Here is a 21,203-nt window from a genome sequence, read left to right on the forward strand (position 1 = left end):
TTATGAAGACAATTCATCATGCATGATTTGATATAATGAAGATAATGACATGCATGATAATGATTTGATATAATGAAGATCTGCTTCAGCACTAAGCAACGTCAAACTCTTCCATGACCTCCGACAGGTTTCATGAGTGACAAAGTCATTCTTGGTGGCAAGATAGTGAATGCGATTGACATCCACCAAGAGACTTTGCATCTGTCGCTTCAGCCGGTAGTGATGCTTATCCTGTTTCTGATGTAGAGCAACGAAAAGCTCTCGGTCATTGAGAACACGAGATCGCTTCCGAGGCCTTTGAGCAATAGTGCTTTCAGTGGCTTCAGTTTGATCACGGTGAGGTAAGCGTGTATTGCCAGCCAAAGGATAAACACGAGTGACTGCCTGGACTCCTTCAATGGGCTGTGTGAAGCTTTGGTGATCAGCATTGTGAAGACAAACAGGCTCCTTGGCAGGCTCTGGGTATATGGCTTCAACGGACATATCAACCTCAGGCAGAAAGATCAGATGGTTGCGAGCAGAAGGTTGATAGTTGACAGCTGAGTGAAGCTTGATAAGGCGCATAACCTATGGAGCGTAGAATTTCAGACCAAAGAGATCAGAGCCTGATGCAGCCAATTGCCTGATAAAGAAGTCTTGAGCATTGAAGCTGATGCAATTGAAGATGTAAAAGACCAATGTCTTCATTGCTCCTTCAAGTTTCGCTGCTGAAGAATGTCCTTTAACAGGCCATAGAGTTTGCCTGATGATATGATAGATGGTGCAGGGTAGATACTCAAGGTCTTCAACAAAGAACTCTCTTGGGTATTCAGCGTCGCGTGGCAAAGGCTTCATCATGCTGAGCATTTGGCTCATGTTGGGCTCTGGCTTATGGAAGATACTCTCCAATGCATTGCGGTGAAGTTGACAACCAGGCTCATATAGTTCTCCTGGAGTGGGCAGCTCAGTTAGCTCAATGATGTCAAGAGCTTTGGCTTCATGATGGATATTGCCTGTCATCCACTCAAGGACCCAAGTCTTCGGATCCCTGTTGTAGCCGCGAATGTGGAGGGTAGCATAAAATTGTAGCAGCAGCTCTTCATTCCAATGCTCCTTATCAGTCACAAAGTTTAGTAGTCCAGCATCACGGAAGCAATCAAGGGCTTCTTCAAGGCATGGCAATCCAGCAATGGCTTCACAGTCAAGATGCATATGGGGAAAGATGCGCCCTTGGTCATACAGAACACAAGAATAATAACTGCGCTGCTGATAGGTCCAGAACCGATCTGATGAAATCCTTGGCTTGGAATAGGGGTTCTTGGCACTATCAAAGAAAGTGTTGTGCGCAATGAAGCCATTTGCATTGAAGGACCCTGGTGAAGTGGCAGTACCTGGAAACCTGGGCAGTCTTGGCTTAGGCTTCTGGACCTGAGGCATGTGCTCGACATGGTAATCAAACCAGCAGCAGGCGGAGGAACCAGAATAGGCCATAGGACAGTGACCAGCTGACCATAATTGTATGCTTGCTCGATAGGATGTGGCCTAGGAGGCGGTACAGGAGCAGTGGCAACAACAGTGACTTCAGGCTGCAGATTTGCATCAGGTGCAGCATTGGCTTCAGGTGCTATCACTTTAGGCACCACATTGACTTCAGGCGCCACATTAGCATTAGCCATGACAACGTCATTGGCTTCAGTGTTGATGTTGGTGGTCGCCTCAGTGTTATCAACCTCCACTCGAGTAGCTGGAGGGTCGGGCACGTTCTCCTCGAGAACAACTTCAGGATTGGTTGGGGGTGTAGCAACACGTTCTTCTTCAACTCGTGGTTCTTCTTGGTCATCGGCTGATGCAGCCGAAATATCTTTAGCCACGTTAGCTTCAGACTCGGGGTTGTTCACAGTTGGAGAGGCTTCAGGAAATACTTGGCGAGATACTGATTGGTGCTCTTCTCCTTCTGGAACACTTGACAGAGTGACTTGTGGCCTTGGTCCTTTGCGAAGCATGCGGAACGCTGGCGACGCTTGTGGAGATGGAGTAGGTTGGGCCACAAAGTCTTCATCTTCAAGTACCGGAGTGGTGACTTGAGTTGGGGGAGTAACTGGTGTTTCTTCTTCACGGGGGGATTCTTGAGGATGATCAGCCCATGAGTCATCCCGAGCAATTGGCGTCAAAGGACGACCAATGCTGATGAGTTCACTGTTCATGAGAACAGGCGATGATACCACATTGTGCTCGATCTGAGGAAGGACTTCATCATCTTCAACATTGTCTTGATGACCAATGTCTTCAGCTGCGGTGGGGTCAACAGCTGGAATGTCTTCAGCTTCAGGAGCCTCTGGGGAAGCAGGCTCATGAACTATCAAACGACACTCTTGTTGTGCAGATGCAGGACGAGCAACAGAAATTGGCTCGACGACAAGGGGCTCTGTTGGAGCAGCCCGATCTTTCTTCTTAGTTTTGCGCTTCTTGGTGGGTGGAGCATCGTCAGTGGTGTTCTTGGTCTTGCGCTTTCTGGCTTTGGCTTCAGCTGCTCTTGTCTTCTGAAGCTCTGAAGCCATTGTGGGGACCTTAGGCTTCACGCCTGTCATACTGGCTGGGAAGACAATGCGAGGTTCTTCCCGCCTGGATGGTTCAGCTTGGTCCACAGTAGGCTTCTTCTGCTTGGCAACCATCTTGGGGTCGATGCCAGGACGCCCAAGTGCCTTGCGCTTCTCAGCTTCATTGTAAGCTTGAACACACTTTGCAGCCAGAAGCTTCATTCGCTCTCGAGAACCTTTGGCTTCTTCACGTTTCTTGTGAAACGCTTCCTTGAGCTCATGCAGCATGACCTTGAAGTTCTGGACGTCTGTTACGCTGAGCTTGGCCACATGCTTCTTGAACTGAGCCTTTTCATAGTCAATCCTGTGCTTCAGCTCAACAATTTTCTGAGCAAGAGCCAGCTCAGGAGCAATGGCTCCATGGAAGGAGACGCTGAGGCCAATAGGAAGTTGAAGATCATCAAAGCTGAGATTTGGGCTATCAAACCACTCGTCAATGAACTTGTTCAGAATGTCCACATCGAAGAGGGGAAGAGCATTGAAGATTTTCGCCTCTTGCTTGCTCTTTATCAGCAGCTCAAGAGCATCATCAGCAAGATCGTCGTCACTCGACAGATCAATGGCGTTGTTCTCATTCCTCAGAATGGCAGCAGGAGTCAGAGCTGGACCAGTGGTGTGCATGGGCTTCTTTTTCTTCTTCTCAGACTTGGAGATGCGTGAGAGATCTTCTGACTGCACACTTGCTGCAGGAGGAGTAGTGGCCAGAGGCTTTGCTCGCGAAGCTTTTGGTGCAGAGGAAGGCTTCGAAGCCTTGGGCTTCTTCAGCTTCTTAGGCTTCGGTGGAGCAGGCGCTTCGTCAGAATCAGCGTCATCTGCAGGTTGATCCACGGCTGTCCCTTGAACCAAAATATGAGTGATGAGACCTTCTAGGTTGTAGAAGGGCCCAACAAGATTGGGTTCAGCTTCGCGGGTGCCATTGGCACGAGGAGCAGAGGGACCAGGGTTGAAGTCTAATCCCCATGACTTCTTGTTCTCTTTGGCTGAGTTCTTGGCAAACTGAAAGTTGCGCTTGAACAGATTGTCATCACGACACCATAGCAATTAAGATGGGTCGGCATCAGCTGGCTGTGGTCCACGGACCATGCAAGGGTAGAAGCCTTGTTCAATGGCTTTAGCTCTGGACCTGGGTGGAAGATTTTTGTACAAGATGTCTCCCCAGGGCTGCTTGATGGCATTCTTTTCCGCATATTCCTGGGTCACGAACCTGTACCTGTACCATTGTTCTGCCCAATATCTTCGAATCCATTGGATTCGGGTTTTTCGCTGATTGTAATCCTCTTCTAGATCTATCTTGTACAACTCATAGAGGTCTGGTGGCAAATCCTTTGATGTATTTCCACGGTGCTGTCTGCCACCCTTCCTTGCTGACTTATCTGTTGCCATGAAGTTCAGACTGAATGGCTTCAAAACTGTCAAAGGCTTCCGTCTGCTGGTCAGACAGGAACTGGCTTCGGGAGAGTTGATATGATGCTGTAAGAATTCTGCAAATGAATGCAGACTATGAGAACCAAGGGATTCTCCCACGGACATGTACCTGTGACAGCATTAGGATGCGAGGGAAGGGGAAGAGGTCATATGCATTCTCAGAAGATTTTGAAGATAAATCAGTTTAGAAGACATTGACATCATAGCGCGAAGACATTCACTTATATGTTGAGAGTTGGTTCCAGATTTGTACGAATCCAAGAATAAGTACAAGTGAGGAATCTAACTACGTGTGAAGCATAAGTGAATATACTAGGCATCGTATGAGATGCAGACATGATAGATCCAAATTTGTGGAGGCAGAAACCACTTTTGGTAGAAAGGATGAATCTATAGGATCAAAAAGACTGTAAAAAGAGAGTTTTAATTTACCACACGATGAACTGCTAGACGGAGTCGAAGATGAGGCCGAGCAGTTCGATCTTCCGTGCCCTAACTTGGCGACGGAGGACACCTACGGCGGCGGCGGAGAAGACGATGTCCGCGGCCGGCATGAAGACGGCGTCGGTGAGGTCGCGGCAGCTAAGCACTTCGTCGCCGGCGTCATCGAGAGCTAGCGGTGGCGCTAGGGTTTGTTGAGGTGGAGAGGTGGAAGAAGGATTTTTGACCACGATGGGATGTGCATTTATAGGGAAATGGACGGCACATCACAATTACGTAGGTGCCCCTAGCGGTTCACATCTGAGGGACACGTGGCGAACATGCAACACATTGGGAGTTGTCCCATGTTCCCACGCACGCCTGGACTATCGGGTGGTCGTTCCGGTTTCTCCGGGTTTCAGGCAATAAGAATTGAGCATTTAAAACAGATTTAATGTTTGTCTCTGTATCTTCTGCTGACAAGGATACAGAGAAGACATTCGATAGTTTCAACAGAATGCATATGATTTGGATGGATAGAGTTTGAGATAGGAAGCATAGAGAGGTTAGGGTCCGATCACATTCACTTAGTTCAAAAGGTTCACACGAGAAGACATAGCTATAAGTGAATGCTGTAGAGGACAGAACACTAATATATGTATATATCGGAATATAACCAAATCAACATAGTGAAGATAAACATGAAGACATGTTGATATTGAAGACAAACCAAATGCGAAGACATAGCAAATGTAACGCCACGAGCAAAACACATCAAAAAGAAGAATTTGGTGGTGGCGTTACCCACCGTATAGGAAGTATTAGACCCAGACACGGCGCACAATTATCGTGGCGCTCCGAAGTCAAATTCCGCATTAATGTATTCACACTCAGAGTGTAAGTCTTCATTGAATTGAAGACATACATTACTTCGTGTGTTGCACATCTAAGTCATCAACATGCATAAGTGTTAGGATGTGTGCCTGATCACAGGACATTTGAGGATTCCAAGATATTTAGCTCAAACCGCAACTTGCAAAACCTTTTCTCATCCAAGGGCTTTGTGAAGATATCTGCCAATTGCCCTTCTGTGTTGACGTGTATGATATCAATATCTTCCTTCATGATATGATCTCTGAGAAAGTGATGACGAATTTCAATGTGCTTTGTCTTCGAGTGCTGAACTGGGTTGTTGGTAATCTTGATGGCGCTCTCATTGTCGCAGTAGAGTGGAACTTGTTTCAGATGGATGCCATAATCCTTAAGTGTTTGCTTCATCCATAGAAGCTGAGCGCAGCAAGATCCAGCAGCAATGTATTCTGATTCAACAGTGGAGAGTGATACACAGTTTTGCTTCTTTGAAGACCAACAGACAAGTGATCGTCCCAGAAAGTGGCATGTGCCTGATGTAGAATTGCGATCCACCTTGTCACCAGCATAATCAGCATCCGAGAATCCAACTAGATCAAACTCTGAGCCCTTTGGATACCATAGTCCTAATGCTGGGGTGTAAGCCAAATATCGAAGAATTCGCTTCACAGCTAAGTGATGGGATTCCTTTGGTGCTGCTTGGAATCGAGCACACATGCAAACACTAAGCATGATATCTGGCCTAGATGCACATAAATAAAGTAAAGAACCAATCATGGAGCAGTATACCTTTTAATCGAACTCTTTACCATTGGCGTCAGGACCCAGATGACTCTTGGTTGGCATTGGCATCGTATAACCTTTGCAGTCTTGCATTCCAAACTTCTTCAGGCAATCTTTGAGATATTTCTCTTGAGATATGAAGATGCCATTGCTTTGCTGACGAATTTGAAGACCAAGGAAGAACTTCAGCTCACCCATCATGGACATCTGATATTGCTCTTGCATCATGTGTCCAAACTCATCACTGTATTTCTGGTTGGTGCAGCCGAAGATAATGTTATCCACATATATTTGGCACACAAACTGTTCACCATCATATGTCTTCATGAAGAGTGTGGGATCCAGGGAACCAGGTTTGAAGCCTTTGCTCTTCAGGAAGTCTTTGAGTGTGTCATACCAAGCGCGAGGGGCTTGTTTGAGGCCATACAGTGCCTTGTTTAGCTTGTACACCATATCAGGATGTTTTGGATCTTCAAAGCCAGGAGGTTGTGCAACATACACTTCTTCTTCAATCTTGCCGTTGAGAAATGCACTCTTCACATCCATTTGATACAACAGGATGTTGTGATGATTTGCATAGGCCAGCAGTATGCGAATAGCTTCAAGCCTAGCCACAGGAGCAAATGTTTCATCGAAGTCAATCCCTTCAACTTGAGTGTATCCTTGAGCGACGAGACGAGCCTTATTTCTAACAACTTGACCATGCTCATCTTGCTTGTTGTGATATATCCATTTTGTGCCTATTATGTTGTGCTTGCGGGGGTCAGGACGCTTGACAAGTTCCCAAACATTGTTCAGCTTGAACTGTTGAAGCTCTTCTTGCATAGCTTGAATCCATTCAGGTTCCATGAAGGCTTCATCAACTTTCTTGGGTTCAGATATTGAGACAAATGCAAAGTGCCCACAGAAATTTGCTAGCTGTGTTGCTCTTGAACGAGTGAGTGGACCAGGCGCATTGATGCTATCAATTATCTTCTCAATCTGTACTTCATTTGCAACACGAGGATGAACCGGACGAAGATTTTGCTCTTGCTGATCATTGTCATCATTTTGAGGATTGTCTTCAGGCTGAGCATTGTCTTCAGGTTGATTAGGTGCAGAAATGATAAGTTCCTCTTCAGGTTGTGCTTCACTTGGTATGATTTCTCCAGTTCCCATAAGCTTGATGGATTCACTAGGTGGAACTTCATCTAGCACATTTGGCAGGTGCTCTCTTTGCGAGTCGTTAGTCTCATTGAACCGCACATCCACAGTTTCAACCACTTTATAGTGAAAGAGGTTGAAGACTCTGTAGGAGTGTGAATCCTTTCCGTAACCAAGCATAAAACCTTCATGTGCTTTTGGTGCAAATTTTGAAGTGTGATGTGGATCCTTGATCCAGCACCTAGCACCAAATACTCTGAAGTAATTGAAATTTGGCTTCTTACCAGTGAGGAGTTCATAGGATGTTTTCTTCAGAAGCTTGTGAAGATAAACACGGTTGATGACATGGCATGCAGTATCAATAGCTTCAGGCCAGAACTTTCTTGGAGTCTTGTATTCATCGAGCATCGTCCGAGCCATCTCAATGAGTGTTCTGTTCTTGCGCTCCACAATGCCATTCTGCTGAGGTGTGTACGGAGCGAAGAACTCATGAGTGATTCCCAATGTATCCAAGTAAAGGTCGAGGCCAGTGTTCTTGAACTCAGTGCCGTTGTCACTCCTGATATGCTTGATCTTGACGCCATAGTTGTTCATGGCACGGTTGGCAAAGCGTCTGAACACATCCTGCACTTCAGTCTTGTAGAGAATTATGTGCACCCATGTATATCTTGAATAATCATCAGCAATGATGAAGCCATAGAGACAAGAAGTAGTAGTGAGAGTAGAGTAGTGAGTACGGCCAAATAAGTCCATGTGTAGCCGCTCGAAGGGTTGAGATGTCGTCATGATTGTCTTCGAGGGATGCTTGGCCCTACTCATCTTCCCAGCTTCGCAGGCACCACACAAGTGATCCTTCTTGAACTTGACACCCTCGATGCCTATGACATGCTTCTTCTTTGCGAGAGTGTGCAAGTTCCTCATGCCAGCATGCCCTAGCCTTGGATGCCAGAGCCAGCACTCTGAAGCTTTTGCTAGAAGACATACGGCAAGCTGTGGTCCTGCTAAAAAGTCTACCATGTACAGATCATCTTTCCGGTACCCTTCAAAGACTAGAGACTTGTCAAATTCCATTAGTACAAGGCAACGATATTTTCCAAATATCACAATCATGTTCAAGTCACAAAGCATTGAGACAGACATTAAGTTGAAACCAAGGGATTCAACAAGCATCACTTTATCCATGTGTTGATCCTTTGAGGTTGCAACTCTACCTAGACCCAATACCTTGCTTTTACCAGTGTCAGCAAATGTGATGTGACTCTTGTCAGATGGACTTAAGGTTGAGTCCATGAGAAGACTTCGATCACGAGTCATATGATTAGTGCATCCACTGTCCCTACAGTACAGTTAGGGGGATAGGCTTCACCAAGAGTATTGTGAAGCATAAACATTTGACGGGCAAGAGGATTATCAAAGCTCAGATCAAGATTAGGACTGATAGGATGATTGGCAAACGGTTCAGGAACAAAATACATAGTGAGACCATTTGGGCATTTGATCTTGCACCCTACAAGATGTTTTAGGTCCCCAACAATAGCATCAGACGCCTTTGATTTCTGGCTGGAGACCTTTCCCTGCAAAAGAAAGTTAATTCTTCTTAACCACCCACATCTTCAGGGGTGGCTTAGAAGCAATGAGTCTAAGTGCAGCATCTGAGAACTTCGGCTTTGAAGCCCTAGCAAATAGCCTTGCAGGAGGTGAATAGTACTCATATGAATAAGCAGAAAAGTTCTTTGTTTTATGAACATAGCGGTCTGAAGACACACGCTCATATTCATAAGTTTGAGTACGATTTCCCTGCAAAACATTGACGTTAGGGTGACTCAGGTGAGTCCTCTGTCTGTATGAAGCCTTTGGACCATATGAAGCCTTTGGTCTGGGATTTTTCTTCTTCCCAGGCGGTGTCATGATGACATTCACAGGAAGATTCTCAAGACAACTTTTGGGAACCCAGATCTTCTTCATAGGTGGCGCATTCCTGCAGTTAGTACCTATATACCTGGCAAACACTTCACCATTCTGATTCTTAAACAGTTTATAGTTTGCATCAAAGGATTCATCAATGATAATAGGGTTAGCACAAGTGAAGCCAGATAAGGTGGATGGATCCACTGAAGGTCCCTTTGCAGCAACCCATGTGGTTTTGGGATACTGCTCAGGCTTCCAGTAGGAGCCATCAACGTTCATTTTCCTCTCGAACCTAACACCCTCTTTCCTAGGGTTTCGGTTCAGAATCTGCTTTTTGAGGACATCGCACAGTGTCTGATGCCCTTTGAGGCTTTTGTACATCCCTGTTTCAAGCAATGTCTTCAACCTAGCATTTTCATCAGCAATAGTGGTGGCATCCTCAGTAGAGGGGTTAGTTACCACATCAACAGTTGAACATATTGCAACAGTAGCAGCAGTAGAACATTCGGCAACAGAAGTAGCGTTATCATGCTCAAGGCATTTTAGACATGGTGGTTCAAATCCTTCATGAGCGGGACTGATCTGTTGAGCGCAAAGTCACTCATTCTCTTTTTGAAGATCTTCGTGGGCCGCTCTCAATTTCTCAAGCTCTTGCTTCCTTTGAAGATAATCATAGGAAAGCTTTTCATGAGTGGTTGAGAGCATTTCATGACGACTTTCAAGTTCCTGGTACTTAACATGAAGATTTTTTATGTCTTCAATTAAGGACTGAGATTGGGTCATCTCCGCGTCCAACAGGTCATCGCTTTTGTCTAACAGTTTTTGAGTGTGTTCCATAGCTTTCTGTTGTTCAGTTGCAATTTTAGCAAGTGTTTTGTAGCTGGGTTTGGATTCACAATCAGAGTCATCTTCACTTGATGTTTGAAAGTAAGCATCGCGTGATTTTACCTTGGCACCACGTGCCATGAAGCAGTAGGTGGGAGCAGAGTCGTCCTTGTCATTAGGATCAGCATTGGTGACGGGGCCATTGTCTTCAGTGTTGAAGATGGACTTGGCAACATAGGCTATAGCTAGAGCCAGACTTGCAACGCCAGGGTGGGACTCCTCCTCGGACTCCACCTCCGCCTCCTTAGAAGCAGACTCCTCCTCTGAATCCATCTCCTTGCCAACAAAAGCACGAGCCTTGCCAGATGAGCTCTTCTTATGAGATGAAGACTTGGATGAGGACTTGGAAGAAGACTTTGAGGATTTCTTCTTCTTCTTGTCATCAGAATCATATTCCTTGCTCTTCTTCTTCTTCTTGTTCTCATTGTCCCACTGTGGACACTCAGAGATGTAGTGTCCAGGTTTCTTGCACTTGTGACATGTTCTCTTCTTGTAGTCATGAGTGGAAGCTTCATCATTTCTTGAGCTGGATCGTGAAGACTTTCTGAAGCCCTTCTTCTTAGTGAACTTCTGGAACTTCACAAGCATAGCAAGCTCCTTTCCAATGTCTTCAGGATCACCAGAACTGCAGTCATATTCTTCTTCAGATGAGGAAACAACTTTTGCCTTCAAAGCACGAGTTCGGCCATAGTTGGGACCATAGATATCTCTTTTCTCAGATAGCTGGAACTCATGTGTGTTGAGCCTCTCAAGTATGTCAGAAGGATCGAGTGTCTTGAAATCAGGGCGTTCTTGTATCATCAGGGCAAGGGTGTCGAACGAGCTGTCAAGTGATCTCAGCAGTGTCTTGATGATTCCATGCTTGGTGATCTTAGTGGCGCCGAGAGCATGAAGCTCATTTGTGATGTCAGTGAGGCGATCAAACGTGAGCTGGATATTCTCATTGTCGTTTCTCTTGAAGCGGTTGAAGAGGTTGCGAAGAACAATGATCCTTTGATCTCTCTGGGTTGAGACGCCTTTGTTGACCTTGGAGAGCCAGTCCCAGACTAGCTTCGACGTTTCCAGAGCACTCACATGGCCATACTGTCCTTTGGTCAGATGACCACAGATGATGTTCTTGGCAGTAGAATCCAGTTGAATGAACTTCTTGACATCAACAGGGGTGACACCTTCACCAGTCTTGGGAACACCATTCTTGACGACATACCAGAGGTCGACATCAATGGCTTCAAGATGCATGCGCATCTTATTCTTCTAGTAGGGATATTCAATTCCATCGAAGACGGGGCAAGCAGCGGAGACTTTGATTACCCCTGCAGTCGACATAGCTAAAACTCCAGGTGGTTAAACCAAATCACACAAAACAAGGGAGAAGCTGGCTCTGATACCAATTGAAAGTGCTAGTTATCGACTAGAGGGGGGTGAATAGGCGATTTTTATGAAATTCTTCAAAACATGAAAGTTTCGAAGACAAACAATAGAAATGAACCTATTGATATGCAGCGGAAGGTAGACTACACTAAGCAAGCCATAGTGAAGTATTCAATGAAGTGAAAGCACGAAGACTAATAGCAGCTAGGTAGTAAAGATCAGGATGGAAGATAGTATGCAGTCAAACAACGAAAGTAGTCACACAGTGAAGTCAAACAGGTAGTGCAAGCAGGCAATGACTTCACAAAGACAAACTATAAGTAAAGAGAGGGAGACGATAGAACCAGTCGCTTGGTGAAGACAAGGATTTGTTGGACCAGTTTCAGTTGCTGTGACAACTGTACGTCTGGTTAGGGAGGCTGAGATTTAACTCAGAAGACCGTGTCTTCACCTTATTCTCCTTGAGCTAAGGACACCCAGTCCTCGCCCAATCACTCTGGTAAGCCTTCAAGGTAGACTTCCAAACCTTCACAGACTTCGTTCACCGGCGATGCACAATGACTCTTGGATGCTCAGAATGCGACGCCTAACCGGTTGTTGGATTCACAGTCCTCAAGTGTAACAAGTCTTCAGGTCATGCGGACAGAAAGACTTCAGTGATGCCTAACACTCTTTGGCTCTGGGTGTTTGGGCTTTGTCCTCGCAAGGATTTCTCTCTCTCAAAAGCTTCGGAGGTGGGTTGCTCTCAAACGACAAAGCCGTGCACTAACTCTGAGCAGCCACCAATTTATGGTGTAGGGGGTGGGCTATTTATAGCCACTAGGCAACCCGACCTGATTTGTCTGAAATGACCCTGGGTCACTAAGGAACTGACACGTGTTCCAACGGTCAGATTTCAAACACACACGGCAACTTGACTTGGGCTACAAGTAAAGCTGACTCATCGAGCTCTGGATAAGATTTGCTCTCATTGTCTTCGCTCGAAGACATAGGATTTGGTTGAGCATCACTTCAGTCACTCTGACTTTGTTCACTGGGACCCCACTTAACAGTACGGTGGTTCCTACGACTCAACAAAGAAGAAAAGGAAACAACGAAACAACTAAGTCTTCGCACTCCATAGTCTTCACACAATGTCTTCTCATGTCATAGTCTTCAATGTGAATATCTTCACATACCACCATTGTCTTCAATGTCTTCATACATTTTTAGGGGTCATCTCCGGTAGGTAAACCGAATTAATGAGGGACTACTACCTGTGTTATCCTGCAATTCTCACAAACACATTAGTCCCTCAACCAGGTTTGTCGTCAATACTCCAAAACCAACTAGGGGTGGCACTAGATGCACTTACAGCTAGCAATGATGGAAGGGTGAGAGTGCATATAATCCATGGACTCAACATTAGTCATAAAGAACTCACATACTTATTGCAAAAGTCTATTGGCTATCGAAACAAAGTACTATGCGCATGCTCCTAGGGTGGTAGATTGGTAGGAAAAGACCATTGCTCGTCCCCGACGGCCACTCATAAGGAAGACAATCAATAAATAAATCATGCTCCGACTTCATCACATAACGGTTCACCATACGTGCATGCTACGGGAATCACAAACTTCAATACAAGTATTTCTACAATCCACAACTACCCACTATTGCAAGGAATCAAACATATCATATTCAGTGATCTACAAGTTTTATGTAGGATTTTATGACTAACCATGTGAATGACCAGTTCCTGACATCTCTCTAAATAGATATAAGTGAAGCAAGAGAGTTTAATTCTTTCCACAAAAAGATATGCCCATGCTTTAACAAATATAAGTGAAGCAAAAGAGCATTCTACAAATGGCGGTTTTCTATGTGAAGAGAAATAGGCAATCCAAACTTCAAAAGATATAGGTGAAGCACATGAAGCATTCTATAAAGCCATACTCAAAAGATATAAGTGAAGTGCAAAGAGCGTTCTATAAATCAACCAAGGACTATCTCATACCAGCATGGTGCATCAAAGAAAAGTGAAAACTAAATGCAAAAGACGCTCCAAGATTTGCACATATCACATGAACGAAACGAATCCGAAAACATACCGATACTTGTTGAAGAAAGATGGGATGCCTTCCGGGGCATCCCCAAGCTTAGACGCTTGAGTCTCCTTGAATATTTACTTGGGGTGCCTTGGGAATCCCCATGCTTGAGCTCTTGCCTCTCCTACTTCTCCTCACATCGATACATCGTCGATCTTCGAACACTTCATCCACACAAAACTCAACAGAAAGCTCCGTAAGATCCATTAGTATAATAAAGCAAATCATTACTCTAAGTACTGTTGCAAACTAATTCATATTTTGTTTTTGAATTGTAGCTACTGTAATATAACTTTTCCATGGCTTAATCCACTGATAGAAATCGATAGTTTCATCAAAACAAGCGAACTATGCATCAAAAATAGAATTTGTCTTAAACAGGACAGTTTGTAGTAATATGAACATTCACCATACTTCTGGTACTCCAACAATTCTGAAATAATTAGGAACAATAAACAATTTATATAAAGACAGTGCAAAAAGTTTCAGAACCGTCTGACGTTCCAGTAAAAAATGTAAAATCGCGCACTACAACCAGAGTTTCTGTTTTGCACCGCACAAACCAACAAGCAATATAAACATCCTAAATTAAAATCTTGGCACATTATTTTTATTTCTAAACTTTATAAAAGCACATAACAGAAATAAATGACTCTCTAAAACTTCCGGGTTGTCTCCCTGGCAGCGCTTTCTTTAAATCCATTAAGCTGGGCATATAGTGCTCAAGTAATGGATCCACCCGGATCCCAAGGTATATCAAAGCCAATTTTAATTAACAATGATTTGTGATTTAGTAGTGATCACAAAGTAATATATATCATGAAACAACGAAGTCTAACTCTCTTCCTATGCATCGGCATGTCATAAAAGAACAATCATGCACACATAGTAAAGGCCAATGCATAGTATAAACAGTTTCTTGCAATTTTATCATATTGGAAACACAGAGAGGTGGAGATATAGTTCCTCTCTCATAATAATTGCAAGTAGGAGCAGCAAGCACATGCATATTATATCTATCAAAATCATCATGTGTAGTAGTGAAATGCAACCCATCAATATAATCCTTAATAAGGGCAAACTTCTCCGATATAGTGTAGTCGGGAGAATTCAAAAAGATAATAGGACTATCATGCGTGGGTGCAATAGCAACAATTTCATGTTTAACATAAGGAACTATAGCAAGTTCATCTCCATAAGCATAATTCATATTGGCATCTTGGCCACAAGCATGACAAGCATCATCAAAAAGGGATATTTCAAAAGAATCAACGGGATCATAACAATCATCATGGCATTCATCCTTCGCTAAGAACGAAGGGACATTAAATAATGTATGAGTTGGAGAGTTTACTCTCATTAGAAGGTGGGCACGGGTAGCTAATCCGATCTTCCTCCTTTTGTTCTTCGCTCTCCTCATCATCTTTTTCATCCAGTGAGCTCACAGTTTCATTAATTTCTTCTTCCATAGACTCCTGCAAAATATTATTCTCTTCTTGGACAGCGAAGGAGTCCTCAATATATGGTTTAATATAAGGATTAGAAGCATAATTATCATAAAAATATTTAAGTATGGCAAAATTTTCAGATTTGTAAAGAGTAGCATCATACTTTCCAATCAAAGAAGCAATTTCATAAGCACCCTTAAAAGCAACAAATTCTTCAATTTGTTGAACATCATAGTAATTATAAACACCCTTAGCATACGAAGATATGATTCTATTATCACTAAAGTCACATTGGTAGGGAAGGTGTTTCTTAGGGTCTTCAGAACAACAAGTAAAATCATATATTTCACATAAATTCCAAGCATAGCATTGCAAACGGTGAATTTGATCCAGTAAAAGTTTCCCTTTTGAGATAAGCGGTGTCGCACATAACAAGCATGCTCATCTAAATATTTGCCCTCAACTAAGCTAGTTGGGGTTTCAGCACGAGCATATAGGGATCGAAGATGATCCAAGTAAAAAGCTTCACGAGTGTGATAGATCTTGAGTGGTTCTTCAACCATTGGTGTAGTAGGTACAACTAATTATTTTCGTATTTTGCGTTTTCTACCCATAACTAAAGATAGAAAACAAGAGCACAAAATAAAAACTACTTAGTGATAAAGCAAACAAGCACACACGAGAATATTCACCCCACGCTATAACTCCCCGGCAACGGCGCCAGAAAAAGGTCTTGATAACCCACAAGTATAGGGGATCAATTGTAGCCTCTTTCGATAAGTTAGAGTGTCGAACCCACATAAAACTTGCTATCGGTATAGGTAGAACAAATATTCCCTCAAGTTCCATCGACCACCGATACAACTCTACGCATGCTTGACGTTCGCTTTACCTAGAACAAGTATGAAACTAGAAGTACTTTGTAGGTGTTGTTGGATAGGTTTGCAAGATAATAAAGAGCACGTAAATAAAATCTAGGGGCTGTTTAGATAAGGACACAATAAAGTTAGTATAGCAAGTGTGGAAAAGTGGTGGTAGGAGTTGCGAAATTTTCCCTAAGCAATTGATTACTTTACTAGACCGATAGCAAGTTTTATGTGGGAGAGGCCACTGCTAGCATGTCATCCCTGACTTGGAATTCTATGCACTTATGATTGGAACTATTAGCAAGCATCCGCAACTACTAACGTTCATTAAGGTAAAACCCAACCATAGCATTAAGATATATTGGTCCCCCTTCAATCCCGTATGCATCAATTTCTATGCTAGGTTGAAGCTTCTGTCACTCTTGCCCTCCAATACATAGTCCTATCAACATACAACTAACCCTATGGTGTGCTCCACCCGCGCGCTCATATGATGGGCACCAAAGGACAGCAACATAACCACAAGCAAATTAAACCAATCATAGCAATTCACCAATTACCAATAGGACAACGAAAATCTACTCAGACATCATAGGATGGCAACACATCATTGGATAATAATATGAAGCATAAAGCACCATGTTCAAGTAGAGGGTACAGCGGGTTGCGGGAGAGTGGACCGCTGTAGATAGATGGGGGAAGGTGATGGAGATGTTGGTGAAGGTGACGGAGGTGTTGGTGTAGATTGCAGTGATGATGATGGCCCCGGCGGTGTTCCGGCGCCACCGGGAGAGAGGGGGAGAGAGCCCCCCTTCTTCTTCTTCTTCCTTGACCTTCTCCCTAGATGGGAGAAGGGTTTCCCCTCTGGTCCTTGGCTTCCATGGCATGGGATGGGCGAGAGCCCCTCCGAGATTGGATCTGTCTCTCTGTCTCTCTTTGTTTCTGCGTTCCAGATTCTGCCCTTTCACCGTTTCTTATATTCCTGGAGATCCATAACTCCGATTGGGCTGAAATTTGAACACGATTTCTATCCGGATATTGGATTTCTTGCGGCGAAAGAAGGGCACCAACCGCCTTATGGGGTGGCCACAAGGGTCAGGGGCGTGCCCCCTGCCTCGTGGGCCCCCCGAGCATCATCTCGCGTTGATTCCACTTCCCAAAATTCACATATATTCCAAAAAAATCTTTGTCAGATTTTATCCCGTTTGGACTCCGTTTGATATGGATTTTTTGCGAAACAAAAAACATGCAACAAACAGGAACTGGCACTGGGCACTGGATCAATATGTTAGTCCCAAAAATAGTAAAAAAAAGTTGCCAAAAGTATATGAAATTGTATAATATTGGCATGGAACAATAAAAAATTATAGATACGACGGAGACGTATCAGCACCCGTTGTATGTGAACGTAGAGCCTATCACACCCGATCATCACGTGGTGTCTCAGCACGACGAACTGTCGCAACGGTGCATACTCAGGGAGAACACTTATACCTTGAAATTTTAGTGAGGGATCATCTTATAATGCTACCGCCGCACTAAGCAAAATAAGATGCATAAAAGATAAACATCACATGCAATAAAATATGTGACATGATATGGCCATCATCTTGTGCCTTTGATCTCCATCTCCAAAGCACCGTCATGATCTCCATCATCACTGGCTTGACACCTTGATCTCCATCGTAGCGTTGTGGTCATCTCGCCAACTATTGATTCTACAACTATCGCTAACGCATAGTGATAAAGTAAAGCAATTACATGGCGTTTTGCATTTCATACAATAAAGCGACAACCATAAGGCTCCTGCCAGTTGCCGATAACTTTTACAAAACATGATAATCTCATACAATAACGTATATGACATCATGTCTTGACCATATCACATCACAACATGCCCTGCAAAAACAAGTTATACGTCCTCTACTTTGTTGTTGCAAGTTTCACGTGGCTGCTACGGGCTTCTATCAAGAACCGTTCTTACCTACGCATCAAAACCACAACGGTGATTTATCAAGTTTGTTGTTTTAACCTTCAACAAGGACCGGTCATAGTCAAATTTGATTCCACTAAAGTTGGAGAAACAGACGCCCGCCAGCCACCTTTATGCAAAACTAGTTGCATGTCTTTCGGTGGAACCTGCCTCAAGAACGTGGTCATGTAAGGTTGGTCCAGGCCGCTTCATCCAACAATACTGCTGAATCAAAATAAGACATTAGTGGTAAGCAGTATGACGATCACTGCCCACAACTCTTTGTGTTCTACTCGCGCATATCATCTACGCATAGACCTGGCTCGGATGCCACTGTTGGGGAACGTAGCATGCAATTTCAAAAAAATTCCTACGCTCACGCAAGATCTATCTAGGAGATGCATTGCAACGAGAGGGGGAGAGTGTGTCCATGTACCCTCGTAGACCGAAAGCGGAAGCGTTTGACAATGCGGTTGACGTAGTCGAACTTCTTCTCGTTCCAACCGATCAAGAACGGAACGTACGACACCTCTGTGTTCTGCACACGTTCAGCTCGATGACGTCCCTTGAACTCTTGATCTAGCAAAGAGTCAAAGGAGAGTTTCATCAGCACGACGGCGTGGTGACGCTGATGGTGAAGTGATCCGCGCAGGGCTTCTCCTAAGCACTACGACAATATGACCGGAGGCGTAAACTGTGGAGGTAGGGGGGTGCCGCACACGGCTAACAATCATTGTTGTGTGTTCTAGCGGTGCCCCCCTCATATATATATATATATATATATATATATATATATATATATATATATATATATATATATATATATATATATATATATATATATATATATATAGGTTGTAGGGAGGATAGGCAGCCAAGTGGGCGCCCCAAGTAGGAGGAATCCCACTTGGGCGCCTCCCAGTTCGGCCTCCCCCCTTCCATATTCACCCGGAGGGGGAAGGAAGGAGGAGGGAGGAGAGAAGGAAGGGGGAGGGAGGAGAGAAGGAAGGGGGAGGCCAAATTACTCCCCTTCCTTTCTCTCTTCCCCTCTTTCCTTCCCCCTTATTTTGGCCTACATGGGGCGCACCAGCCCCCTAGGGGCTGGTCTCTCCCCTTCTTGGCCCGTTAGGCCCATGTAGTTGCCGGGGGAATGCCCGGAACCCCTTCCGGTGACCCGATATGTACCTGGTACCCCCGGAACACATCCGGTGTCCGAATATAATCGTCCAATATATGAATCTTTACTTCTCGACCATTTCGAGACATCTCTTCATGTCCGTGATCTCATCCGGGACTCCGAACAACATTCAGTCACCAAATCACATAACTCATATAATACAAAATTGTCATCGAATGTTAAGCGTGCGGACCCTACGGGTTCGAGAACTATGCAGACATGACCGAGACACCCCTCCGGTCAATAACCAACAGCGGAACCTGGATGCTCATATTGGTTCCCACATATTCTACGAAGATCTTTATCAGTCATACCGTAATGACAACATACGTTATTCCCTTTGTCATCGGTATGTTACTTGCCCGAGATTTGATCGTCGGTATCTTCATACCTTGTTCAATCTCGTTACCGAAAAGTCTCTTTACTCGTTCCGTAATACATCATCCCGCAACTAACTCATTAGTCACATTGCTTGCAAGGCTTATCATGATGTGTATTACCGAGAGGGCCCAGAGATACCTCTCCGATACCCGGAGTGACAAATCCTAATCTCGATCTATGCCAACCCAACAAACACCTTCGGAGATACCTGTAGAGCATCTTTATAATCACCCAGTTACGTTGTGACGTTTGATAGCACACAAGGTATTCCTCCGGTATCCGGGAGTTGCATAATCTCATAGTCGCAGGAATATGTATTTGACTTTAAGAAAGCAATAGCAATAAAACTGAATGATCCATATGCTAAGCTAACGGACGGGTCTTGTCCATCACATCATTCTCCTAATGATGTGATCCCGTTCATCAAATGACAACACATGTCTATGGTTAGGAAACTTAACCATCTTTGATTAACGAGCTAGTCTAGTAGAGGCTTACTAGGGACATTGTGTTTTGTCTATGTATCCACACATGTATCAAGTTTCCGGTTAATACAATTCTAGCATGAATAATAAGCATTTATCATGATATAAGGAAATATAAAATAACAACTTTATTATTGCCTCTAGGGCATATTTCCTTCAACATCGTCCATTACCTCCAGACAGGAGATCTTCCCGAAGAGCAAGAAGAAGCTGAAAGAGTATCCCGGAGGGCCAGTATGTATCAGTTCGTCGACAACGCCCTATACAGAAGGAGGCCCAATAGTGTGAAATTGAAGTGCATTTGTTGGGAAGAGGGGAAGGAACTGTTAGCAGAGATACACAGAGGCATGTGCGGCTCCCTTATTGGATCAAGAGCCTTGGTTGGAAAGGCTTTCCACCAAGGTTTCTACTATCCCACGGCCCTCCAACATGCGATTGAGCTAGTAACCAAATGGGAAGCCTGCCAGTTCCACTCCAAGAATATCCATCAGCCTGCTCAAGCTCTCCAGACGATTCCTTTGTCATGGCCATTTTCGGTCTGGGGGCTCGACATCTTGGGCCCCTTACCCCGTGCCACCGAGGGCTTTGAATTCTTGTACATCGCCATCGACAAGTTTAAAAAGTGGCCGGAGGTGGAGCTTGTGAGGAAGGTAACCGTATAGTCAGCTATCAAGTTAGGGATTGGTGTCCTGCTTCGAGGTACCTGCCCAAACCATCACTGACAACGGCACCCAATTCACAAGTCGCGCCTTCATGCAATACATTCAAGCCCTCGGAAGCAAGGTCTATTTTGCCTTTGTTGCCCATCCCTGAAGCAACGGACAAGCTCAGAGGGAGAACGCTTAAGTGCTATGAGGACTCAAGACAAGAACTTTTGATAGACTGCAGAAGTGCGGCAGGCGTTGGATTGATGAGCTGCTGGTGGTTCTTTGGTCCCTCCGTACGACACCAAATCGAGCTACCGGCCAGCCTCCCTTATCCCTAGTCTATGGGGCAAAAGGAGTGATCCCCATAGAACTCATATACGGGTTGCCTAGAGTATTTTCCTACGATGATGTAGAGCAAGAGCAGCACCGGGGTGACGATGTCATGCTCCTTGAGAAGAACTGTCTTCGGGATGCTACGCGTGCTACACGCTATCAGCAAGCCCTGCGTCGCTACCACAGCCGCAAGGTTCATTCCCAGAGCCTTGAGGAAGCCGACCTTGTCCTTAGGCGCGTTCAGTCCGCCAAGGGTGCAAACAAGTTGACGCTGAAGTGGGAAGGCCCTTACCGGGTAGTACGAGTCTCCAGACCCGGCGCAGTCCGTTTGGAGACGCATAGCATAACATGAGCATAGCATGATCATGTAGATAAGGTCATATGTAGCTTTGTTTTCCTCTGCACTAAACTGCAGGGCTCTTGCCG

The sequence above is a fragment of the Aegilops tauschii genome, chromosome 7 (assembly GCF_002575655.3).
Source record: "Aegilops tauschii subsp. strangulata cultivar AL8/78 chromosome 7, Aet v6.0, whole genome shotgun sequence".
Classification (NCBI taxonomy): domain Eukaryota; kingdom Viridiplantae; phylum Streptophyta; class Magnoliopsida; order Poales; family Poaceae; genus Aegilops; species Aegilops tauschii.